This window comes from Acinonyx jubatus, chromosome C2 (genome assembly GCF_027475565.1).
Source record: "Acinonyx jubatus isolate Ajub_Pintada_27869175 chromosome C2, VMU_Ajub_asm_v1.0, whole genome shotgun sequence".
NCBI classification, from domain to species: Eukaryota; Metazoa; Chordata; class Mammalia; order Carnivora; family Felidae; genus Acinonyx; species Acinonyx jubatus.
In genome coordinates, this window is record NC_069384.1 from 75,202,207 (window position 1) to 75,228,011 (window position 25,805).

At 37.6% G+C, this 25,805-nt stretch overlaps 1 pseudogene; it reads left to right on the top strand.

Annotated features, from left to right (window-relative positions):
- Positions 1 to 15,591: 15,591 nt before the first annotated feature.
- LOC106968033 (glyceraldehyde-3-phosphate dehydrogenase-like) lies at positions 15,592 to 16,568 on the top strand (annotated as a pseudogene).
- Positions 16,569 to 25,805: the final 9,237 nt, after the last annotated feature.

The following is a 25,805-nucleotide window of genomic DNA, read 5'->3' on the forward strand; positions in this document are numbered from 1 at the left end:
ACATATGTGAGATCACTTGTAAGTAATCATCTCAACGAATGATGTTCATTTCCACAGCAGCATTAATCACTTCTTTTCACAAAGAATGTACCCTTCCACAGATACACACACATATAAACACACTTAAAGCAGGGTGATAGTCCACCTTCCAGCTTGGGAAGAAAATCAGAGAAGACAGTTTTTGTTAGTAAAGAGTAGGTAATCTGTGATGATCTATTCTGTAGCTGCACGGAGTAAGTTACTACAATATGCTTAAAATATTTATTTTACTCAACATGTTATATTGTTTCAGAAATTACGAAGCAATGTGTTTAAGGTTTGTATGTTGCATTGACATTATTTTTTTGTCTAATATGTGGAAATTTCCATTAATGCCAATAACCTTTGCATGAGAAAGGGATCAGATCATAAGACCTAGACGTGAAAGGTGAGGGGCACCTGGGTGGCTCAGTCAGTTAAGTGTCTGACTCTTGGTTTGGGCTCAGGTCATAATTTTGTAATTTGTGAGTTTGAGCCCTTCACTAGGATCTGCACTGACAGCACGGAACCTTCTTGAGATTCTCTCTCTACCCCCTTCCCTCTCCCCCTCCCCCTCCTCTCAAAATAAATAAATAAACTTAAAAAAAAGAAACAAAACATGGGAAAAACCAAATCTCACAATATACTATAATTCTAAGGCCTTTGGTGCATAACTGAAAGGTCTGCAGGATATAGGATGATGAATATGACTATTTTATTGCTTAATAATGGAATCAGCTGAAACTTTAGATAATAGAGCAATAAGCTATTGGACACAATAGTTCACTACACATTCTTTCCAGCCACTTTTTTTTTTCCCCCACCATAGTTCGTTTCTGATACCAGAGTCATCTCTTCCTTCTGTGCCTATTTTGTGAAAGACAATCATGGAAGAGAGAACCTTTTGTTATAACACTTCCTTTGCTTTTCCTTTTCCTGATTATGCATTGACAAAATTCCTAGATTCTTTAATTCAAGATCATGTGTGAAACAAGATAGCATATTTTATATCACCTACTTGTAATATACAAGAATTTGGCTGGCCTTCGTCTCTACTGCCTGGAAGGTAACCTCTAAATCCTTGGAATTTCCCAGAGTGTCCTTGTTATTCATGGTGAACCTTTCAGGCCACATCTGATAGTTTATACTGAAAAAGTGATTCATAGTAGGCTCCTGGGTGTTTATGCTAAGAAGATAACTCAGGATGGGAGACGGTCAAGCCAGAAAGACTAACCATGTGAGTAGAGAGTTGTGTCTTTGAGCCATATGACATCACCCCAACCTCTGGGGAGGAGTGGGAGACTGGGGATTAACTTCAACCCTGTAGTGAATGACTGAATCAATCATACCTACATACCACAACCAAAAGAAACCTTAGACACCAAATCTCAGTTGTATGTCCCTGGTTGTCAATATTCTAAGTATTGTCATGCATCAATGTCCTCAAGGGTAATGCGACCCTGGGGATAATGGGAGCTTTGCAGCTAAGACCACCCCAGATCTTGCCCTATGCATCTCACCCATTGGTTGTGAAATGTACTTTTTTTTTTTGCTATAATAAAACTGTAATCTTAACCAAAGTGCATTCCTGAGTTCTAGGAGTCTTTCTAGAATATTCTTGAACCATGAGAGTGTTTAGAGGTAGTGAAAACCCCTAAATTTATAGACAGCTGGTCAAAAGACAGTGTGACCTGATGATCCCTAACTTATGGATGGTGTTTGAAGTGAGGGAAGTCTTAAGGGGGACTGTGCCTTTAGCCTGTGAAGTTTGGCCCAAGTCCAGGTAGCTGGTGTTCGAAGTCATTGTACCTACCTTATTTTTCTCTCAGGTTGAATTTGAGCTCAGGCAATGTTAATAATGTTCCCAGTGTCACACAGTATTAGCAGAAAACTTGGGATGATGGTCAGGCCTCATTTCCCTCATCCCAGTGTTATGTTGTACCATGCTAGATATTAACTCACAGTCTCCTCTTCCTCTCCACAACAGAATTGTGATAGAGAAGCAAAGAAATGGGCTGCCAATGTAGGCAAATCTCACGTTATGATGCCCTCTAATGGCCGCTTGTAGCTATTATGTAGGAAGGTTTAGTGGGTGCTGGGCACTTTGCTAAGCATTTTACATCCATGAGCTTATTTAAACCTCATAACTCTTTAAGTATCTCCACTTAACAGATATAGAAACTGAAGTTTGTGGAATGTATGTCACCTACTTCAGAATGCAAAAATAATAAGTCACAGAGTTTGAGTTTGGGGGAGGCAATATTGAGTCTTGAGAAAACAGATTCTGAAGGCATCCAACCTTGTTTCCTGTATATACTGGCTTGATTTGAATTGTGAGATGTTTTACAATTTACCTTTCAATCTTTTCTACAGAGAAATATCAAATTTGAAATTTGAATGTAATGCAATCTCTCCCTCCCAAACCTTTTTCCTCTCTAAGTAATGCAATTTACATGGCACTTTTGTTAATTACGTTAAGTTTAAAAAGAATTATCAAAGAAATAACACCCCCTTCAAAATAAGAACCTGGACTGGAAGTTATATGGCCCTGAGCAAAGTCCTTAGCCATTTGATGAGTCTGGTTCTTCTGTTAGATGGAGTTAATAATGGTATATGCTTCATGAAGTTGCTGTGAATCATAAACTCTTTAGCACAGTGCCTGGCACATAGCAAACACTGACAATAATTATTAATAGAATTGCATTGTCAAAAATGATTATAATGTCAAGCGACTCAACTGTTATTGCTTAGTCAAATATATGCTTCTGTTTTGTATCCTTGTTTGGTAGAAGAAAGAATATTGAAGAGGGAATCAAATGATAGAGGAATTAGCCTGATGCTAAGCTAGCTGACTCCAAACTAGCTGACTACTTTAGAGAGGGCAGCTCTCTGAGTCAGTGTGAGTATCAACTCATATTAGAAGGTGTGTCTCCATGAAACCCTTAAAGTCAAATGCCTGATGGGACATGTTAACATTATCCACCTATTGATATTGAAGCTGTAGAAACCAGCCTATTCACTCCACCAGTATAACAATTAGTATTTTTTTTTAATTTTTTTAACGTTTATTTATTTTGGAGACAGAGAGAGACAGAGCATGAACAGGGGAGGGGCAGAGAGAGAGGGAGACACAGAATCTGAAACAGGCTCCAGGCTCTGAGCTGTCAGCACAGAGCCCGACGCGGGGCTCGAACTCACAGACCATGAGATCATGACCTGAGCCGAAGTCGGACGCTTAACCGACTGAGCCACCCAGGCGCCCCTCCACCAGTATAGTAATAGATTGGTGAGATTTGGCTAAAAAGAAAAATAATTTTAGACTGCAGCAGAATGCAAACATAATTTGAGGCGGTGAACATACGTGAAGGAAATACTAAGACACAGAAAGGGATGCGTGATGGAAGTTACAAAAGGGAAAACAAAGGAGCCAGTATTCTTCCTCACTAAGGCCAGATCCTTGCTGCACTGCTGCTGTGCTCAATTCCTCCTGGCACCTACATTGTCATGATTAAGTAGGATAAATGTTTCACACTGAGCTTTGGAGTGTGCAATAGAAAAACAAGGCTGAATTACCAGGAATAGCAAAGAGCCACTCTAAATTAGTTTGTGTCTCAAGGACACAAGACTATGTGCAGAGGTGAAAAGCAGATAAAAGAAAAACAGACTATTCACACAGCAAACACAAGTTGTGAAACTTAACTTTTCTCAGTTGATGGAAAGAGCTGAAAAGAAGACCTATTCATTGCTTTTCAACAGCTTGATGCCTCCCTTCTTTTAGGGATATGTGTGAGTGCTAGCTCCTCATTTATTTATAAATGCTGCAGAGCAATTAGTAGCATAATGTGGGAAATAAACATTTTTTTTAATTAGAAGACTTATCAGATAGCCAGGTGGTTCAGTGAATCAATTTATGGTTACTTCAAGAAAAATAATACTGTTGTCTAAAATATGTATACATTTGAGGGCAAACTTTTAAAAAAAGAAACAAAATGATGTGGATAATGGGACTCATTTATCAGTGGAACTGTGGAACTGTGTGTGTGTATTTGTAGGTGTAGGAGAGGAAGTCAAAGTTGTCAGCCTGAGCAACACAATAACCTTGAATTTAGTGAGTCAGAACTGGTGTTGTAATAAAACGTACCTGTAAAGAGTAGCATGGCTACTCCTGCTATAAGATGCCAGCATGAAGCACCCTGTCACAACTTCTGACTAAGACATACATAAAGAAAAAAAAAATCAAAAACCAAAATTGATTTTAAAAACTAATAAATGTGATGCAAATGAATCATAATAAGCTATCCAAATTTTACCTTATGGTAGATCTTGCTTTTCTTCTTAAGATGCATCATTCCCCAAAATATTAGTTGATTAATATTTACTCATGTAGGTAGAAGCTAGATAGCCCAGAATTCAACTGGGCAGTGAGTGAAAATTAATGAAGATCGCTCAAATGAGAGCAAGCAAAGCCTATTTATTTAGAGCTCACTACAGAAAGGGTCAGCCACCATCATTTATATTCAGCAGAGACTCAAAGGCATGCAGTGCAGTGGGAAACCTTAATGGTGGATGGAAGGGAAGATTTCAGGTATGTCCTGATTGGAGGCTATTGGCATAGGGAAGTTGTAGGCTGGATAGCTAAAAGCAGGGCATCCTAAGTTTTGGTTTGGTTGTATATTTGGCTTTATCTGTTTAATACTAAACTGGAAGTGGGAGAAAATATTAGAGAAGCTACCAATTACCAGTGAAGTCCTGGCCATTTTGGGCTGATTGCTCAAGGGGTTATTGTTAAACTTCCTGGATTGGTAATACAGATAGTAGTCTGCCCTCCTAGTTGGATCACTATAGATAGTAGTTTGGCTTCTTGGGTTGGTTGTTGCACACTGTGAATCAGAGTTTTATCTTTATATAGAGACTGGTCATAGTGCATTTGTATAGTTAGTCTCTTGTGTAAGTATTGAATCTGAAAGTGACATGTGACAATTGGGAGGGATAATCCTCACAAGAACAGTACCATAGAAGTCAACAGATATGGGCAGGCCACCAGTAGCAATCCTTGCTAGCAATTTTGCTTTTCATGTGTTGGTTATATCAATTTAGCTTAATGAAGAACCAGTCAAAAGGAGGTGGGGAAAGATGCCACCTCAGTAGTACAGTAGTACTTTGGATGAAAGCCAGCTTGAGATTTAGAAGCTATGCACATCAACCTGTTCCTCAGCTATAGATTTGAAGAAAGTAACACAATCACCTACAGTGGCATGGGAGAAATAGCAAGGGTTGTCCAGTAACAAAGACCTGGCCTTTTTTTGAAGATGAGTAAGACATAAAACTTCAGAAAATCATCAAGAGTTTTAACAGAAAATTTTAACAGTCTCAAAAGAATAACATAACTTCTGAAAAATGTGCTACTGCAGGATCCAAAAGGAAATTCCAGGAATTTGTTTTAAGATCTTCATTAGAATCAAAGAAGACATGACTTCTGTGAAATGGATCTGATAGGCAGAAGGAGAATTTAGGCTGATGAAAATGGACAAAGAAAATATGAATGGTGATGGAAAAACACAGAAATAAGGCAGCAGAGTATGAACCTTCACTGAAAGTATAAAATCATTGGTACACCTCACAAATTTGAAACTCTCAGAATGAGGAGAAAAAGGAAAAAGATGAATTTTTATAAAAAGATGAAAGATTGATTGAGATGGCCAGTGAATAAATCAACAGCCTATAGATAATTGACAGTCCTGGAGGAGAGGCAGAAACAAGGAATGAAAAATGCTATCAAATACTAATAGTAATACTATGAAATAAGTACAACTAACATTTGTTAAGTGTCTACTATTTCTCAAGTTATGTGCTCTGTACTTCATGTGGATTATTAAATTTAATACACACAATGGACCTCTGCATAGTTTTGTATTCGCCTTATTTCAGAAATAAAAAAATTGAACTTTAGTTCAATTGAACTATAGTATATAGTCTTATATATAAGAACTATAAGTATATAATACTATTCCCTGAGGTTATTAAATAAAGCCTTCTTCATATAATTTTATTTAAAAAATCAATAAAAACATTAACATATATATCCTGTCAACATTTTTGAATTGTTGATTAAAGACCAAAAATATACTAGTAGTCTAGCTTCATTTCCTGTCTCTCTCTTCATTTTCCTGTCTCTCCCTTCCTCTGTCCCACCCTCCCTCAACATACAATTCTCACTTGATTTGTCCCACCTCCACAACCAAATAGAAAAGACCTCTATGTTTCTTTAACAACTATTTTCAGATGTAGTTTGCTTGACCTGTTGGTTGCATTTGCCACTGTTGATCAACCCTTCTCAAAACTCTCTGTTTTCTTAGAATCTTATGGTGCCACCCATTTTCTCTTTTCACATTCTATCATGTCTTTTTGAGCCTCCTTTTTACTTGTGGACAAAAGTTGGTATTATTCCTTTGCTTAGTCATTCCATCTGAAACAGCCTTTTGTATTTTCAATACCCTATGAGAAGTTATTTGGCCTTGCCAGTGGCTGTCAAGGTTACCAAATTTCTCCTCTGAAATCCAGACTCTGTATCTTCTTGGATGTCAATATTCATCTCACACAAAAATGATTTCTAGATTCTTGTCATATTTTCCCCAAAAAAGGATGCATCTCCTTCAGGTTGTCGTGACATAGGAAATGGTATCCCACCATTGGGTGCAATTGCTTAAGTCAAACATTTTAGAGGCATCTTTGTCAACTTGACTTCTTTGACTCTGACTCCTGAACTCTTGTGAAATTCTTTTATTACTATGTTCAAATAAACCAATTACAACCACATATCTTCTTGTCTACTGCTACTACCTCATGGTGAACCACCTGGATTATTGCAGTGGTCTCTTAACTTCTCTGCCCATTTCTATAATTAAAGGGTTCTCCCCAACTCTATCCTCCCACTGTCTGACTATCCCCCACTCAGCACCCAGAAGAATCCTTTTAAAAGGTAAATTCCAGTATATCATCCCTTGAAGTCATTTCTAATGACTCTTCATCGCAGTTAAATAAAATCCCAAATCCTTGATCTTTCTCCAGAATATCTCTCTACCTCATCTCCTAGATGCTTCCCCTTCTTCATTCCATTCTAGTCATCCTGGCCTTGCTGATCACATTCTCGCCACAAGGTCCTCACACTTGCTATTTCTCTGCCTAAATACTCATCCCTCAGACATTTCCAACACTCATTTTCACTGCAGTTAAGTCTCGATTCAAATTCTTTCATCAAACTCTATCTCCTCCTCTAGTAGATAAGCTCTATGAAGTCAGCAATGCTGTCTTTTGTTCACTGGTGTATGGCTAGACTTAGTGTGTGTTATGTAAAAAAAAATGTTTTTTGGAGTGACTGAGACAACCTCAAACTAAACATTTCCATCATCAGGACACCATCACCTTTATCCAGATTTAAAAACTCTCTAGGGACAAAGTACACGACACCGTGAGTTCTTCCCTTCTAAGAATATTTCACATTCTCCACATGCTTAGGTTTAAGATCTGTTCAGCTGTGAACTCAGGGAAGTAAGAGGGTAGCCATCAGAGCCTAAAGGCAATGCCATAGAGAAGTAGTTCTCAACATTTAGTGCATCAAAATCACCCGAGGGATTTTACAACACAGCTTTCTGGTCTGGGATTTCTATCTCTTCTGATACTATAAATCTGGGGTGGGACAAAGAATTTGCATTACAAGTTTCTAGTAATAGTGATGATGATGGTTCAGAGACTACATTTTGAGAATTACTGTCTATGAAGGTGACACTGGGGGAAAAATCTTGTAACTATTTGGGAAGGGAAAGAAAATAAAAGGAAAGTGAAGCACTCATGAAAGACAAAGCTTTCCTAGACATATCCACTTACTTCTGTCTGACACCATGCTGTATTTGAAAGGAAGAGACAGAAAGGCAGAGACAGAGACACAGGGGGAGACAGAAAACATGGTCTGTTAGGAGATAAGAACTCTAAACTGAACCTCACTGTAAACTACAAGTGTGACTTTAAACACATCTTTTTAACTCTGAGCTTCAGGTTGTTGATGTGTAAAGGGACATACAAATATGTCTCACTCACATTAGTTGTTATAAGAATTAAATAATGTTTCTCTGTGCAAAACCTTGGCACAAGTTAAACTTTCAAAAATATGTGCCCTGTTTCCATTTTATAAATTTCCCAGACCTTGTACTTTTCTATATCCAGACAATTAATTATTGTTTATATTCTAATCTTATACTTTCACCCAAAATTAAAAATAGGAATTCCAGTGTGTTTACATCAAAGTATCTCTTCCAAAATTGTTGTCACTATGATGATTTTGTGTTTATTATAACTTATCCAGCATGATGATGCATTTCCCAAAATTTTGCTAAACGTAATAAAAAAATAAGACTGCAATGCATCTACATGGTGTGCTCACCTGGGGACCTGTATTCCTGGCTATATAGAACTGACTCAGCCAAATAAGTAGCTACATGAGCTTAAGCAAATCCTTTTACCTATGGGTCTGTTTACCATGTGAAAATTTGGATAATGCCTAGTGTTTTAGCATCTCAGGATGTTTGTAGGGATATGGCAGTTAAGAATGCTTTCACTTGTGAGTAATAAATTCTGCTAGCCTGGACTGAATAAATAAGGCTTAATATTTCTTTTGTTTAAAGAAAAAAAAAACCTCTAGAAAAGGCAATCCACGGTAATATAGGCGATCAAGGATGTCATCAATGATCCAAGTTCTGTTTATCTTTATGCTCTATAATCCTTAGTATAAGAGTTGAAAAACTTTTTCTGTAAAGGGCCAGAGAATATGTAAGGTGTTTGGGGCTATAAGGTCTCTGTTGCCACTATTTAACTTTGCCTTTGTAGTGTGAAAGTAACCATAGACAATACAAAAATAAATGAGTGTGACTATGTTCCAATAAAATTTTATTTACAAAAACAGATGCTGGGCTGGGTTTGTCTGGTAGGCTCTATCTTACTCATCTTTCTGACCTCAATATGGGTGCTGTACCTCCATAAATCACAGCTACATTCCAGTTTAAAAAATAAAAATTGTATGTCAAAGAGGGTGGAACTCAGAAGAGGCCTTTCTCCAAGTCTATTCCTCCCAAGAAAGCACTCGCTCAATGACTTGTTATTATATCATTTTGGTAAGAATGGGTCTTATAGCTGTTTGCTACCATTCAGGTTCATTTCTTTCTAAGTATCTTCCTCTCACCTCCTCTGTCCTTCAGAAATTGTCAAGTCACTTACATTGGTCAAGGAAATTTAAGTAAAAATGATATATGTTATTTCTGAGCTGTACCTTATGATCCCAATGTAAAAGTTGTCACATTTTTCCCCTTCTGTTACTGTCTGCCGAAGACTCCAGATAACAACTATATATGCCTGGTTCCTGGAGTGAGAACCCATGAGTTCACAATGACTTTCCTTGTATATGAATCCTGAGTTGAGAGATGGTTCTTCGTTTTTTAAGCCACTTATATTAGGCAACTGTTATTACAGCATAACTCACTCCCCCCTTGAAGTATGCAATGTCACATAGACACTGAGGTAAATAAATGTAGCTTGTTAGTCTCTGTTGTAAAGCAGTGGTTTGTGTTCCCTAGACCAGCATCAACATGATCACTTAAGATCATGATAGAAAGGGAAATTCTTATCTCTATCCCTGATCTGAATCAGGATTTTGTGACTTAATAAGCTTTCTAAGTGGTTCTAAAGTCTCTTTGCTATCTTTGTAATAAAGGGAGAAAACAGAGGAAGGGATTGTAATAACTTTTGGCTCATTACACAGTGTGTGCAAAAATAATAAGTAAAACCCTTCCAAAGTACTATATCATTATATCATTTGCTGCTATACATCTATACCCAAGGGAAAGGATACAGATGACAGAAGACACTGAACATATTGCATAACTTTGTTCAAATATTGTCATTGCAAACTCTCATTTTTCTTAAATAAACCTTTCATTTATAATTATAAATATTATTTCAGTAAAAGCACATTGTTTACATAAATATAGAATGTGCAGAAGACATTAGATGTATATGTTCAAAATAATTAAATTTTATTTTAACAGTTGATGTGGAAAATGCTAGTTCTGCATTACTGGTGTTCATGCCAATGAATAACTTAAGGAAGCCTCCAGCTGAATATGATCTTTAGTTAAAAAATATATGTATTTGTAGAAGTATCTTAAATTGAGCCCCAAATAAACTGAAATAGAAGATTGAATCTACTTTAATTCTGTTTTACCTTTTTTTAATTCTGTGAAAATGACAAGGAAATCATGCTTTAAAAAGTTAAATATATTTGATAATCTTATCTTAAAGTTATCTTAATGAGATGGGAAGAAATGGAGAATAGATATGAGTTGTGAATGACCATCACTGCTCAAATATTCTTTCCTTTCTTGAAAACTTATTGTGGTTATCTGGAAAGAAAAATAGAACATGAAAAAAGAGTAAGAAGACAGTTGCCTCCCCATGTCATTCTCACTTTCCCCATCTGAAAAACAAAGTAGTTCTACATATCACACAAGGCACTTGTATAAAAGCACATAGCAAAAAATGTGTTTCGCAGTATGAGATTGTTCCATGCATTTATTCATGTGTCTAACAGATATGAAAAGTAAATTACTACATGCAAACACTTTGAAAAGCATCACAAATACACATACCGCATGAGGTTAAGTATAACACCTACAAAGAGCTTATGTTCAAAGGCAAGAAAATGAATGACCTTAGAATAACTCAATAATTGCTATAAAAACGAGAGGACTTCCAGGGAAGATGGGAGAGTAGGAGGATCCTAATGTTCGTCCTGTGCCACAGATACACCTAGATAACACCCACATCAGTGTAAATAACCTATAAAACAATGGAAAGACTGGCAGGATAGACTCTCCATAACTAAATGTGGAAAAGAGGCAACACTCAAGAGTGTAGGAAGGGCAGAAACGCAGTCAGGAGCCAAACTGAACTCAAGGAGGGAGGGACATTGTAATCACAGGGAAAGGAGAGGAGCAAAACTCACATCTGCACGCCAGGCATGGGAGACCTGCACTGGAGAGGTGAATCTCCTAACACTTGGCTTTGAAAACCAGAGGGGCTTAACATTGCAAATTCTTACAATCAGTGGGGCTTAACACCTGGATTTTTAGAAACCAGTGGGCTCTTCTCTGGGAGAGCCAGAAGGCAAGGAGAAACTGATTCCCAGCCCTTAAAGAGACAGCATAAAAGAGCTTGCTGAGATAAAGCACAGAAGCAGCAGTTTGAAAAAATACCTGGGGCATACAAGAGGGAGATTTGTTTACTAATCTCAAAACTTACACTGGAGGGACAGGGATTTTAGGAAGACTTCTCCAAGAACAAAAGAGCTGATTGCTGACATCTCTTTTCCCCCAGTTGGGCAGATACAAGGATACCTGTGAGAACCAATACAACATGAAAACTCTCTACCTAGCTTGATAATACCATGTCCCTCCCCTGCACTCTTCAATGCATCACCCCCCTCCAGCCCGGCCTCAGCAGAAGTTTTCCAGACAGCTGCAGGACCCCTCTCACAGTGGATGGTCATGGCCCTTGCTGGAACAGGTGTCATGGCCCTGCCTTCTCCTGTGGACAACTCCTCCACAACATACCCCTGGCATGAGTCCATATAAAATCATGCCACAAGCCTGGCAGTGTGCAAGCAGCACTGACAGGGGCCAGCAACACTCCAAAATGACTCCTGCACTGGGGATAAGAAAGATAAACACAAATACCAGTCCAGATGTGGCCCCAGCAGTGGGCTAGTGGCAGATATTTGGTCTGACTGTAGACGCCTTCCACCAATGAAAGCCTCTCAGGAAACAACACAGGGAGAACACCCTGCAATTTCACACTACTACAGCTCTGAAAAATGCATGATCTGGCCCAACTGAAGCCCAAGATGGCCTCAGCCTGGCTCATTTACAACACAGGAACAAAACCCTGCCCACAACAGCCAAACAGAACCATTGCAGATGACTGAACTGAAGGTAAACATGGCTCATCCACATAGGGTGTGCACAGCACACGTAGGAAACACCCCCGAAGCCCCAGGTTCTGATGAACAGGGGATATTGCACTGTAGGGCACTATTAGAGCTCTCCTTCATATGGCTGCTACTTTCAAGAGCAGGAGAAGTAACTGACTTCCCTAGCAGTTAGTAACAGACATAGAGAGTTGAAAAAATGAGGAGATAGAGGAATACATCCCGAATGAAAGACAGGTCAAAATAACAGCAAGAGAGCTAAAAGAAATGGAGATAACTAATATGCTTGCTAGAGACTTTAAAGTAGCAGTCATAAAGATACTCACTGGACTTGAGAAAAGAATGGAGGACCTCGGTGAGACCCTCAACAAAGAGACAGAAAATATAAAAAACAACCAATCAGAGATGAAGAACTCAATAACTAAAATTTAAAAAAATACATTAGATGGAATAAATAGTAGAACAGAGGAAGCAGAAGAATGGATCAGCTACCTGGAGGCTAGAGTAATGGAAAATAATCAAGCTGAACAGGAGAAAGAAAAAAGAATAATAAAAAGTAAAAATAGATTAAAGGAACTCAGTGACACCATTAAGTGTAAAACATTTGCATTATAGGGATCTCAGAAAGAGATGAGAGAGAAGAGGGGATAGAAAATATATTTGAATAAATAACAGCAGAAAACTTCCCAAACTTAAGGAAGGAAACAGACATCCAGACCTAGTCAGCACAGAGGGCCCTCAACATAATTAACCCAAGGAGGTCCGCACCAAGACATATAGTAATTAAAATGGCAAAAAGGAGTGATAGAGAATGTTAAAAGCAGCAAGAGAAAAAAAAGTTACATACAAATGAAACTCCACAAGGCTATCAACTGATTTTTCAGCAGAAACTTCGCAGGTCAGAAGAGAGTGGTATGATACATTCAAAGTTCTGAAAACAGTTCTTAATAAAAATAATGAAGTAACTGATAGTTATATAACAATAGTAACAACAAATGTAACACCCCACTTACATCAATGGATAGGTCATCCAAACGGAAAACCAATAAGGAAACAGTGGCTTTGAATGACACATTGGACCAGATGGACCTAACAGATATATTCAGAACATTCCATCTTAAAACAGCAGAATAATACACTATTTTCAAGTGCACATTGTCCAGAATAGATCACATATTAGGCCAGAAAACATATCTCAAAAAATTTAAAAAGATCAAAGTCATACCATGCATCTTTTCTGACCACAAAACTAGAAGTAAACCACAAGAAGAAATCTAGAAAGACCACAAATATATGGAGGTTAAATAACATGCCATTAAGTGATGAATGGGTCAACCAAAAAATCAAAGAGGAAATGAGAGGCATCTGGGTGGCTCAGTTGGGTAAACTTCTGACTCTTGATTTAGGCTCAGGTCATCATCTCACAGTTGTGAGATGGAGTCCCACCTCGGGCACCATGATGGGCATGAAGCCTGCTCAAGGTTCTCTGTCTCTCTCTCTTTCTACCCCTCCCCCATTCTCTCTCTTAAAAAAAAAAAGAGGAAATGAAAAAATACATGGAGACAAATGAAAATGAAAACACAATGTACCAAAATCTTTGGGATGCAGCAAACGCTATTGTAAGAAGGAAGTTTACATCACTACAGGCCTAGATCAAGAAGCAAGGAAAATCTCAACCTAATCTTATACCTAAAGGATCTAGAAAAAGAATAAACACAACCCCAAAACCAGTAGAAGGAAGGAAAGAATAAATATTAGAGCAGAAATACATAAAGCAAGAACTAAAAAATCAATAGAATAGATCAATGAAACCAGAAGCTGGTTCTTTGAGAAGATCAACAAAATTGACAAACCTTTAGCCAGATTCATAAAAGAGAGAGAGAGAAAGAGAGAGAGAGGGAAAGAACTCAAATAAACGAAATCAAGAAATGAAAGAGGAAAAAGAACAACCAACAACACAGAAATACAAAGGCTTATAAGAGAATATTATGAAAAATTATATGCCAACAAATTGGACAACTTAGATGGAATGGATAAATTTATAGAAACATATAACCTTCCCAAAACTGAATCAGGAAGAAATAGAAAATTTGGGGCACCTGGGTGGCTCAGTTGGTTAAGCGTCTGATTTTGGCTCAGGTCATGATCTCACTGTTCACGGGTTCAAACCCCACATTGGGCTCTCTGCTGTCAGCATGGAGCCTGCTTTGGATCCTCGGTCTCCCTCTCTCTCTGCCCTCCCCCTGCTTGCACTCTTCCTTTCTTTCAAAAATAAATGTACCTTTAAAAAATAGAAAAATTGAACAGACTGATTAGCAGCAATGAAATTGAATCAGTAATCAAAAAAATTCCCAACAAACAAAAGTCTAGGACCACATGGCTTCACAGATGAATTCTACCAAATTAATACTTATTCTTCTCAAACTACTATAAAAAATAGAAGACGAAGGAAAGCTTCCAAATTCATTCTGTGAGGAGGTCAGCATTACCCTGATACCAAAACCAGATAAATACACCCCACCCCTCAAAAAAAAAAAAAAAAAAAAAAGAGAGAGAGAGAGAGAGAGAGAGAGAGAGAGAGAGAGACAGAACTACAGGCCACTATCTCTAATGAACTTAGATGCAAAAATCCTCAACAAATATTAGCAATATGAATCCAGCAATACATTTAAAAAATAATTCATCATGATCAAGTGGAATTTATTCCTGGGATACAAGGTGGGTCAAAGTTGCAAATCAATCAACATTATATATTATATCAACATGAGAAAGGATAAGAATGGTGTGATCATTTTAATAGATGCAGTAAAAACATTTGAAAAATAACAATATCAATTCATGATAAAAACCCTCAACAAAGTAGGTTTAGAAGGAATATACCTCAACATATTAAAGCCCGTATGTGAAAAACCCACAACTTACATAACACTCAATGGTGAAAAATTTTAGGCTTTTCCCTTAGGATCAGGAACAAGACAAGGATGTCCACTCTCAAAAATTTTATTCAACATAGTATTGGATACTCTGGCCACAGTAATCAGAGCACAAAAAGAAATAAAAGGCATCAAAATTGGTAAGGAAGAAGTAAAACTTTCACTATTTGCAAATACTATATACGGAAAACCCTATAAACTCCACCAAAAAAAAAAAAAACAAAAAACAAAAAAACTAGAACTGATAAATTTATTCAGTAAGTTCACATAGTACAAAATAAATGTACAAAAATATGTCACATTTCTATATACTAACAATGAAGTAGCAGAAAGATAAATTAAGAAAATAATTCCATTTATGATTGCACCAAAATAATAAAATACATAGAAACAACTTAACCAAAGAGGTTAAAGACCTATACTCTGAAACCTATAAATATTGATGAAAAAAATTGAAGATGACACAAACAAATGGAAAGATACTCCATGCTCATGGACTGGGAGCACAAATATTGTTAAAATGTTTATACTAGCCAGGCTGTATGCTTCTCTCCACTTGACAGATAGTTGCATCTCCTGGTAGAGTGCCAGCCATGTCCCCAAGACATAATGGTGAAGGTAAATGGATTTGCCCATATTGGGTGTTCGGTTAACAGGACTGCTTTTAACTCTGTGGATATTGTTGCCATCAATGACCTCTTCATTGACCTTATATACATGGTTCCAGTATGAGTCCACCCACAGCAAATTCAGTGGCACAGTCAAGGTTGAGAGAGAGAAACTTGTCATCAGTGGAAAGCCCATCTCCATATTGCAAGAATGAGACCCTGCCAACATCAAATGGAGTGATGCTAGTGCTGAGTATGTTGTGGAATCCATTGGTGTCTTCCTCACTGTGGAGAAGGCTGTGGTGTCTTCATCATTGTGGAGAACACTTTCTTGGGCCAAGAAAGTCAACATCTCTGTCCCTTCTGCTGATGCCCCCATGTTTGTGATGGGCATGAACCATGAAAAATATGACAACACCCTCAAGATTTTCAGTAATGCCTCCTGCACTACCAATGGCTTGGCTCTTTTGACCAAGGTCATCCACAACTTTGGCATCATGGAGGGACACATGACCACAGTCCATACTGTCACCTCCACCCAGAAGACAGTGGACAGTCCCTCTGGGAAGCTTTGGTTTGATAGCAGAGGGGCTGCCCAGAATATCATCCCTGCTTCTACTGACACCACCAAGGCTGTAGGCAAGGTCATCTCTGATCTGAATGGGAAACTCACTGGCATGATCATCCATGCCCCCACCAGTGGATCTGACCTGCTGCCTGGAGAAAGCTGCTAAATACAATGACATCAAGAAGGTGGTAAACAGGCATCAGAGGGCCTCCTCAAGGGCATCCTGGGCTATACCAAGCACCAGGTTGTCTTCTGTGACTGTAACAGTGACACCCACTCCACCTTTGATGCTGGGGCTGGCATTTGCTCTCAACAACCACTTTGCCAAGCTCATTTCCTGGTATGATAATGAATTTGACTACAACAACTGGCCTCCGAGGAATAAGAGTTCCCTAGACCACCAGCCCTAGCAAGAGGAAGAGAGAAGTCCTCAGCTGGTGGGGAGTTTTTGCCCCAACTCATCTCCCAACAGACTGAGAATCTCCCAACCTCTACACAATTTCCATCCCAGAACCCTTAAAGAAGGGGAGGGGCTTGGGGAGCCCTATCTTGTCATGTACCATCAATAAAGTATACTATACCCATCCAAAAAAACAAACAAAAAAACCAAAACCTATACTACCCAAAGAATCTACACATTTAATGCAATCTCTATCAAAGTAGCAACAGCATTTTTCCCAGAACTAGAACAAACAATCCTAAAATTTATATGGAACCACAAAACCCCCAAATAGCCAAAGCAATCTTGAAAAAGTAGGACAAAACTAGAGGTGTAACAATCTCAGATTTCAAGATATTCTACAAAGCTGTAGTAATAAAAATAGTATGGAACTAGCACAAAAATAGACACATGGATCAACAGAACAGATTAGAAAGCCCAGAAATAGACCCATAATTACATAGTCAAAGGTTACTTTCTCATCCCATAACACAAAAATAAACTCCAAATGGATTAAAGACCTACATGTGAGACCTGAAACCATAAAACGCTTAGAAAATACCATAGGTAGTAATTTATCTGACACTGGCTATAGCACCATTTTTCTAGATATATCTCTTGATGCAAGGGAAAGAGAAGCAAAAATGAACTATTGAGACTACATAAAAAACAAACAAACAAACAAACAAAACCTTCTGCATAGCAAGAAAACAATCAGCAAGACTAATAGACAATCTACTAAATGTGAAAAGATATTTGCATATAACATATCTGATAAAGTATTAGCATCCAAAATATATAAAGAATGTATAACAGTCAACAAAAACCCAAACAATCTAATTAAAAATGGGCAGAAGGCATGAACAGAAATTTCTCCAAAGAAGACCTACAGATGGACAACAGACACATGAAAAGATACTCATCATCACTAATTATCAGGGAAATGCACATCAAAACCACAATGATATATCACCCCATACCTGTCAGAATGGCCAAAAAAAAATCACAAGAAACAAGTGTTGGCGAGGATGTAGAGTAAACAGAACCCTCGGGCAGTGTTGGTGTGAATGCAAATGAGTGCAGTCACTGTGGAGAACAGTGTGGAGGTTCCTCAGAAAATTAAAAATAGAATTTTAATATAATCTAGTAATTCCACTACTAGGCATTTACCCCAAAAAAACAAAAACCCTAATTTGAAAAGATATATACACCCCTGTTTATTGCAGCATTATTTATAATATTTGCAATCACATGGATTGAGCTAGAGAGTATAATCTTAAGTAAAATAAGTCAGTTGGAGAAAGACAAGTACCATATGATTGCACTCATATGGGCAATTTAAAAAACAAAACAAAGAAACAAAGAAAAAACAGAGATAAACATAAAAACAGACTCTTAACTGCAGAGAACAGATAATACCAGAGAGGAGGTGGGTGGGGGCATGGTTGAAATAGGTGAAAGAGATTACAAATACACTTGGCATAGTGAGCACTGAGTAATGTATAGAATTGTTGAATCACCATATTGTACACCTGAAACTAATATAACTCTGTTAACTATACCAGAATAAAAAAATAAATTAAAACATAATTACTATAAAGCAGATATAAGATGTTTCTGTGTCTCAATCTCTTCCCCTAGTTTTTCCAGATCTCCTGTCAATTTCTCAGGTCTGATTCTTTCCACTTACAGGGATTAGTATAGTTGCCTCCTTACTTCTTTCTCAAGTTCTAGCGTACCTCACCTCCAAAATATCCTCCACTTGACTGCTGGGCTACTGTAGGGAGTAGTAAGTCTGAACATTTATTCCTTTGCCTACAAAATCCTTCATAGCTTCCCAATGTCAGCAAATAAACTCAATCTCCTTAGCTTAGCATGCTGTCTCCTGACCTGGCGTCTGTCTAGGAGTATCATCTCTTTTCACTCCTTTAGACCATTGCTAAGCTCTAGCTTTATTGAACTGGTTGAGGTTTATAATAACTGGCATATTATTTGCCAAATCTAATAACTGGCCATTTCCCACCCAGGCCTTCACTCCTGTGCTTCCCTTCTATGTAGTTAATGCATCATTGCACATTATTTTAGCCTAATATTACCTCTGCAGAAAGGTCTTCCTGTCAACTCTACCTGCTCTCACTTAAATCCAAGTTCCTCTTTATATCACATCAGACTGCCATTGATAGCCTTTTTTGTCTCCTTGTGTAATGTTGGTTTCCTCCTCTTTGAGGCAAGGAAACTGTCTATTATGGTCACTGTTTTATCTCTGGAGTTTAGTGCAGTTTCTGTTACACATAATGGCTTTCCACAAATACAGGTTGAATGATGAAGTAAATGTGCTCATAGAACAAACAGATTTGAGGGCTCAGTGGGACTCATCTGCATTAAGAAGAAAAAAAATCAGGGACATTTGACCTTGGTTCTAAATCCAATTTTCCAGTAAAACAATTATACTTTTAACAAGATGTGATGGCAGTTTAAATTGGGACAAGGAATCCATCCAAATCCCAAAACACATTCCCCCTATTTTATGATGTTGACCTATACTCGTGACACATTTGGTATAAAGCTCTTAATTTCTTGATCCCCTCTTCCCTGCAGGTTAATCTAAAATTCTATTCCTGCCTGTATTGCTTTTCTATAGAAAACTGTCCTACCTATCTTCAAACTAATTCTGTGACTTCTCAGTGACAAACATGATAAGAACACTAAAAATATTTGCTTTTTTCAATATTTCTTAATTTATGTTGGCATAGTTTATTTGGCATGTGATTCACAGACTTATTTAGTCATTCAATATTTAATGACTTGAAAGGTGCTCTGTGCAAAGCACTGTGGGAGGCACGAGGACGAAATATGGTCCCTTTCTTCTCTGAAATTGCTCAGCATAAAGTAGGGGATATAAACATTATTAAACTCAAACATTATTGACAATAGTTTCATGACATAGTAAGAATCTCAAATGCGATTGGAGGAGGGAGACCTGAGTTCTCCTCTCTAGATTGAGCATTAAGTGACTATGATATTTGCAAGTAACTTTAACTTTCTGGGCCTTAGTTTCTTATTTGTCATAAGGGATTTGAATTACATAAACACTAAATTAGTTTTCTAATTTATACAAATTGTTGTGGATTTAAGAAATTAAATTTTAAGAAATAAAATGTCTAGCAATGTGGCAAATATTAAATAAATAATAATTCTCAGTTGGCAAATATCTTTTGACATGCACCTTCCTATAAACTGTTAGCAGATGTGTAAATTGGTGTAACCTATTTATAAGACTTAAAAACGTGAGTTTAGCATGCAATTCTAATTTATAAGAAATTCTGTTACAACAGAATTTTTAAGCTATTTAATAATTGCATAAATATACACAATTAAGAGAGCAGATGAACACTTCATGGTGCATTTCAGCCATTAATTCTATTTTTGGAAAGTATTCAAAACCCTTACAAAGTATTAGACCCTCTTTTAGGTGATGCATGTATAACTTAATTCTTACCACAAATGTATGAAGTGACACTATTAGTATGACCACATTGCAAATGAGATTATAGTTAAATAATTCACTTAGTGTATGTCTAGCATGTAATAGGGTCAGGATTTGAACTGAGACAGTTTACTCCATAATCCAAACAGAGCTGTGCCAAGCTCTACTTTTCCATGGGGCAAAATAGTATGACATAAAGCAAAATATAGAGGATGAATCTGAGGTAAAATATAGGTGGAAACAATCAGAAATAATAGGCAAGAATTAATGAGTATGTGAGGACAGTGGAAATGGAAAAAGAACAGATAGCTTGAGATATATGTGACAGGATTGTGGAGAATCAAGGAATTGAATGTGGAGGGAAATAGAAGAAATTATGGGGGTTAATTAATAATGACAATAACTATACTAATGCTGCAGCTCCTATTTATTAAAAAACTACTGTTTCAAATACTGTCCTAGTTATTTAACACACTGTTGTACAAATTAACAGGATTTGATTAGTAGAGATAATTAAGTTGAATCCAATTTCAAACTCATGGGGTTTGAAGTGCCCAGGGGATATGCTAACTATTGAGGTATCTTTAGATGAGAGTGAATGATGCAGAATGAATCAGAGAGAATCTGGGAGATTTCTCCTCCTCAAGAGAAGCAGGAATCTCAGAAAGCAGAAATTTTAATGGCATTTCTAGTTTTCTATCTATTGATTTATTGATCTATCTTCAGTTTTACAAGCATTAATTTTGTGAGTTATAAAAGAAGTCACAATATACCCAAAAGCAGTCACCTCTTCATTTTTTTGTGTAACTGATTTTTCTCATGAGACTTCACTCACTAGGTGGTGATCAACAAAACACAGACACACACAAATAAAAAAAAAAAACACAAACGGGCAAACTGTTTTAAGCCACTCTTCCTTTTTGAACAATCTGTGTGATTTTTTAGTCTTCTGTTACAAAATGTCTCAAAATTATAAAAAAGAGTAGAAGAAACCATTATAACCTCAATTTATCCTTTATCTACACTTAATAATCAACAGCATTTTACCAAGTTGATTTTATCTTTTTTTTCTTGCTGTGGTATTTTATTTTAGTTTTTAAATGTTTATTTATTTTTGAGACAGAAAGAGAGAGAGAGAGAGCACACAGCAGGGAGAGGCAGAGAGAGAGATGAGAGGGGGACAGAAGATCTGAAGTGGGCTCTGTGCTAATAGCAGAGAGCCAGATGTGGGGCTCCAACTCACCAACTGTGAGATCATGACGTGAGCCCAAATCAGACCTCTAAGTATTTTGAATGCATCCCAAAGAAATCGGGACTTTTTCCTTTATATCTTTTCTATAACTATTATACCTTGAAATTAATGATATTTTAGTACCATCTAATATTCACTCTATTTTTTAAAATTCCCTAATTGTCCTCAATGAGCATCATATTTGTTCAAAGCAGGATCAAATAAAAGATCATAATTGCATTTTATTTTACCTGAAAGAGTCCTTTTTTTTTTTTTTTTGTTAATCTAGAAGAGTCTCTCCTTTTCTTTTTATACCACCAACTTGTTGAAGATAGCAGGTCAATTGTCCTATAGAATGACACACATGTAGCTTGAACACTTCTAATAAGAAAACTTTGCAGATGATGCTATATGCTTCATATTGCATTATGTCAGAAGGTACATGACTTCTGGTTGTCCCACCATTAGTGATGCTAAGATTGATTACTTCATTAAAGAGTTTATAAAGTTATACTTTCTCTTTGCAACATATATTTCATGGGTCATACTTTATATCCATTCAAATATTCAGTCCTCTGTGAACATATTTCACTCAATAGTTTTAGTGTGCATGGGTGATCCTTGTTTAAATAAATTATTTTATGAGGGTTACAAAACATGCAGTTTCTTTTGACTACATATTTAGTCTTTCAAACATGTTTCCCCTTATACACACATAGACACATTTTTCTCCAAAAAGTGATATTTAAGTGTATGAGAGGGCTTACCATGTCCTTGAAGAAAAAAAAAATATAGGGCCTCAAATCTACATGGAATCTGCTAGATTCTCTCTTTTTTAATGCTTATTTACAGAGAGACAGAGGGAGACAGAGTGAGAGTGGGGGAGGGGCAGAAAGGGAGACACAGAATCTGAAGCAGGCTCTAGGCTCTGACCTGTCAGCACAGAATCCAACACAGGGCTCGGGCCTACAAGCTGTAAGATCATGACCTGAGTCCAAGTCGGACGCCCAACCAAATGAGCTCCCCCAGGTGCCCCTAGATTCTCTTAATTATCAGTATTCTTCATCAGTGGCCTTACTGTTTGGTCTCCCAGAGTTGGCAGCTCAAGGTTCTCAATGACACTTCTGATCTATTCTCTTGTGTCTCAGACAGGGCTGGTCGCTGCCACCTATCTGATTTTATCTCATCTAGGCTCTTGTAGATGCAACTTCTGCATGTCTACCACATTACCTATCTTGCCAGGGCCTAAACTGTCTATGCCAAATTATTGCTGTCAGGTTTCATCACTCTGTGTTACCATGGTCTAATCTATGGAAGGACTGTTGCTACCAAATTGGCTATAATCTGTGTACCAGAACCTAAAGGGAACACGGGAATCTTTGGTCCTTTCTGCATAGACAAAATGAATATGGCTTGGGAAATATGACCAATTGTTTTGGTTTGCCTGGACCTGAAGTATTTCCCAGCAAGTGAACATTTCAGTGCTAAAACTGGGATAGTTCTATGAAAACCAGAACAGATAAGCACCCTATCAGGAAAGCTAAAAAAGAAGCCCTCTGTCTAACAGTGCTATGCTGCAGGGGACACTTGGCTGGGGTTGCTACAGGTTGGCCTTAGACAGATATGTATAGTAATCTCCTTTCAGGGACCCTCTGCCTTCAGCATCTCCCTCAACAACTCCAAACACATCTCTCTCCTCTGGCAATTTGGTCTAGGTATGGAACATGGGAAGACTTGCCTAGCTCTCTGCTTTGCTGCCAAAATGGAACCCTTTCTTCTCCCATAATCTCAAACAAAATGGAGACATTTTTCTTTTTCCTTTTCACTTTCTCAATACCCGGGATTTTCCCTAGACCATTAGAGACACATACTAGGTGTTTCCTTCTGCCAGGTTACATTCTGACGCTAGCTTCACAGCTAAGCCTTAGTAGAGATAGAACACAAGAAATAAAAGTAGCCTTCTTGATAAGGAAGCCTGCACTGCAAAGTGCTTCAAAATCATTTTATCTCAAATATACATTCTTCCTCATAGGAATTCATATCTCTCATATGCTTTAAAATATAATGACAAATGTATGGTGGCTTTGAAAATCATGTTGCATTAAAGGAGAAAAATGTTCCTGAAGAGATGACACTAAAAAATTTTCCCCTTGCTATTTTCATTATGTGAGCTGGCTGGATGATAGGTTGAATGGAATTTAAAAGCATCTAGAGAATATTCTGATACTTGGTACTTCTAAAGTCTTTGTGAATACTTCTATTTCTCAGTCACACCTTATCTGACATCCATCTATATGGTAGATGTTATGTGGCCAGTGAAATTCCCTAATATTTTTTAAGCCATATGGCAACTATGTCTTCTAAATTCTCTCAAGTGTTTTGACTCATGGAGATATAGGGCATCACGGGTACTCTGCAAAGAAAGTACAATGATTTATACTAGTTAGTAGAGATGGGACATAACCTTTGTATTTCTGAGGTTTTGTTCAACACTGTTTTCTGTTACAACAAACTGTTGATTAGATCTCTATGGGACTAAAGGCTTCTGGAAGACAATGTACCTTCTGGAAAAGAAAGCACAGGAGATGATCTTTTTCATTTCTTTCTCTAAGTAATTTGGTAGATTAAGAGATAGGGCTTAGAATAAAGTTGTAAAATTTAAGGGGGTGCCAAAAAATCTTGGAAAGCAAGGTATTTGAACACAATCTATTGGTCAAAATTAATGCAAAAATGAATGATATATCAAATATTAACATTTATGTTTTTAAATTTTTAATGTTTATTTTTGAGAGAGAGAGGAAGAAAGAGAGAAAGAGAGAGAATGAGCGGGGGAGGGGCAGAGAGAGAAGGAGACACAGAATCCGAAGCAGGCTCCAGCCTCTGAGCTGTCAGCACAGTGCCCGATGTGGGGCTCGAACTCACCAACCATGAGATCATGACCTGAGCTGAAGTCGGATAGCTAACCAACTAGGCCGCCCAGGCGCCCCTCAAATATTAATATTTAAATACAGATGGGATAAGTATTGTGAAGTTTCCCTTCTGCCTTAGGCTGTAATATGGCTCTACATGGCACTCTGTAGAGTCCTTTAAAGGACTTTCTGTCCCGCTGCACAAGGTCAGGGTCAACTCCTGCAGTGGTTGCCACAACAGAAGATCCCTGCCTTACTCATGGTCTCACTCTTCCCCACTCACATGCATAACAGAGTGAGGCGGAGGAAGCAAGGCCCAGATATTTTGACAAATCAAAAAAAAAAAAAAAATTCTAAGGCACCGCTTCTTCCAACTCCCCGTTCGACTGGCCAGGCTTTATCTCACATGCATTTATTTGACTTCTTTCTCTGCCCAATTCTGTTTCTTTTACCTTCCTTCACAGGTGCTGATCCTTATAACATCTTGCACTTCAATCTCTGATTTACCATCCATTTCCAGAGACCCTAACCTGAGACTGGGATGAAGTCTTAAAGCCTCCCTCATTCAGGTATCCCAGTTTTGATTGAAAATTTGAGTTAGCGGGGTGCCTAGGTGGCTCAACAGGTTAAGCATCCAACTTTTGATTTTGGCTCAGGACATGATCTCATGGTTCATGAATTCAAGCCAGGCATCGGGCTCTGTGCTGACAGTGTGGAGAGCCTGCTTGGGATTCCCTGTTTCCCTCTCTATGTGCCCCTTCCCCACTCATGCTCTCTATCTCAAAATAAATAAATAAACTTTGATAAAAAAAAGAAAATTTGAGTTAGCTTGTTTTAGTTTCTCTTCTTAAAAATATAAGGGAAATATTATTTCTAATGCTGTCAGGAGAATAGGAACGAACTATAGACAAGTTTTAAGCAAATGAATACACACATCTGCAATCAAACAGATGGAATTATAAATAATAATCGACCATAACTACAGTGTAGTTTTATTATTGACAATCAGTCCTGTCTCATGCACAGTTAAAGCCCTGTGCTTAGACATATTAGAGTACTGATTTCTCATGGTAATTGTTCACATTCTCCTTTTTTGTTTATACTTCCCTTTTGGTTCCTCTATTTATCACAAGATCCCATACCACACTAGCTACATCCTCACATGATTCACTATTGTGGATAGTCCCCAAAGCTTTGGTCAGAATGTACTCAAAATTCTTTAATAAAAAAGAATTTCTGTTCCATATACAAGACTTCAGCTGCATTTCTGCTTAATCTGACTATTTCTTCTTCTTAGTAATCATTGTACAGATTTATACAAATGCTGCAAATTCAGGAAATATTCTCCCCTTAAATACAAACATGTTTAGCTGGCCAAGAAGCTTCAGCAATATTTCTTTTTATGAATGACTTACAAAGAGATTACATGGGCTTCCAAGAAAATGAAAAAAAAATTTTTTTCCTACTCGAAGCAGGAAACAATCTGGTTTGGGTTGAGTGTTACCAGAAGAATGATCTCCTCTGAGGTACAATCCTTTTCACATATAGTATTTTTCCCACTCCCTTCCCCCTGCCTCCCTT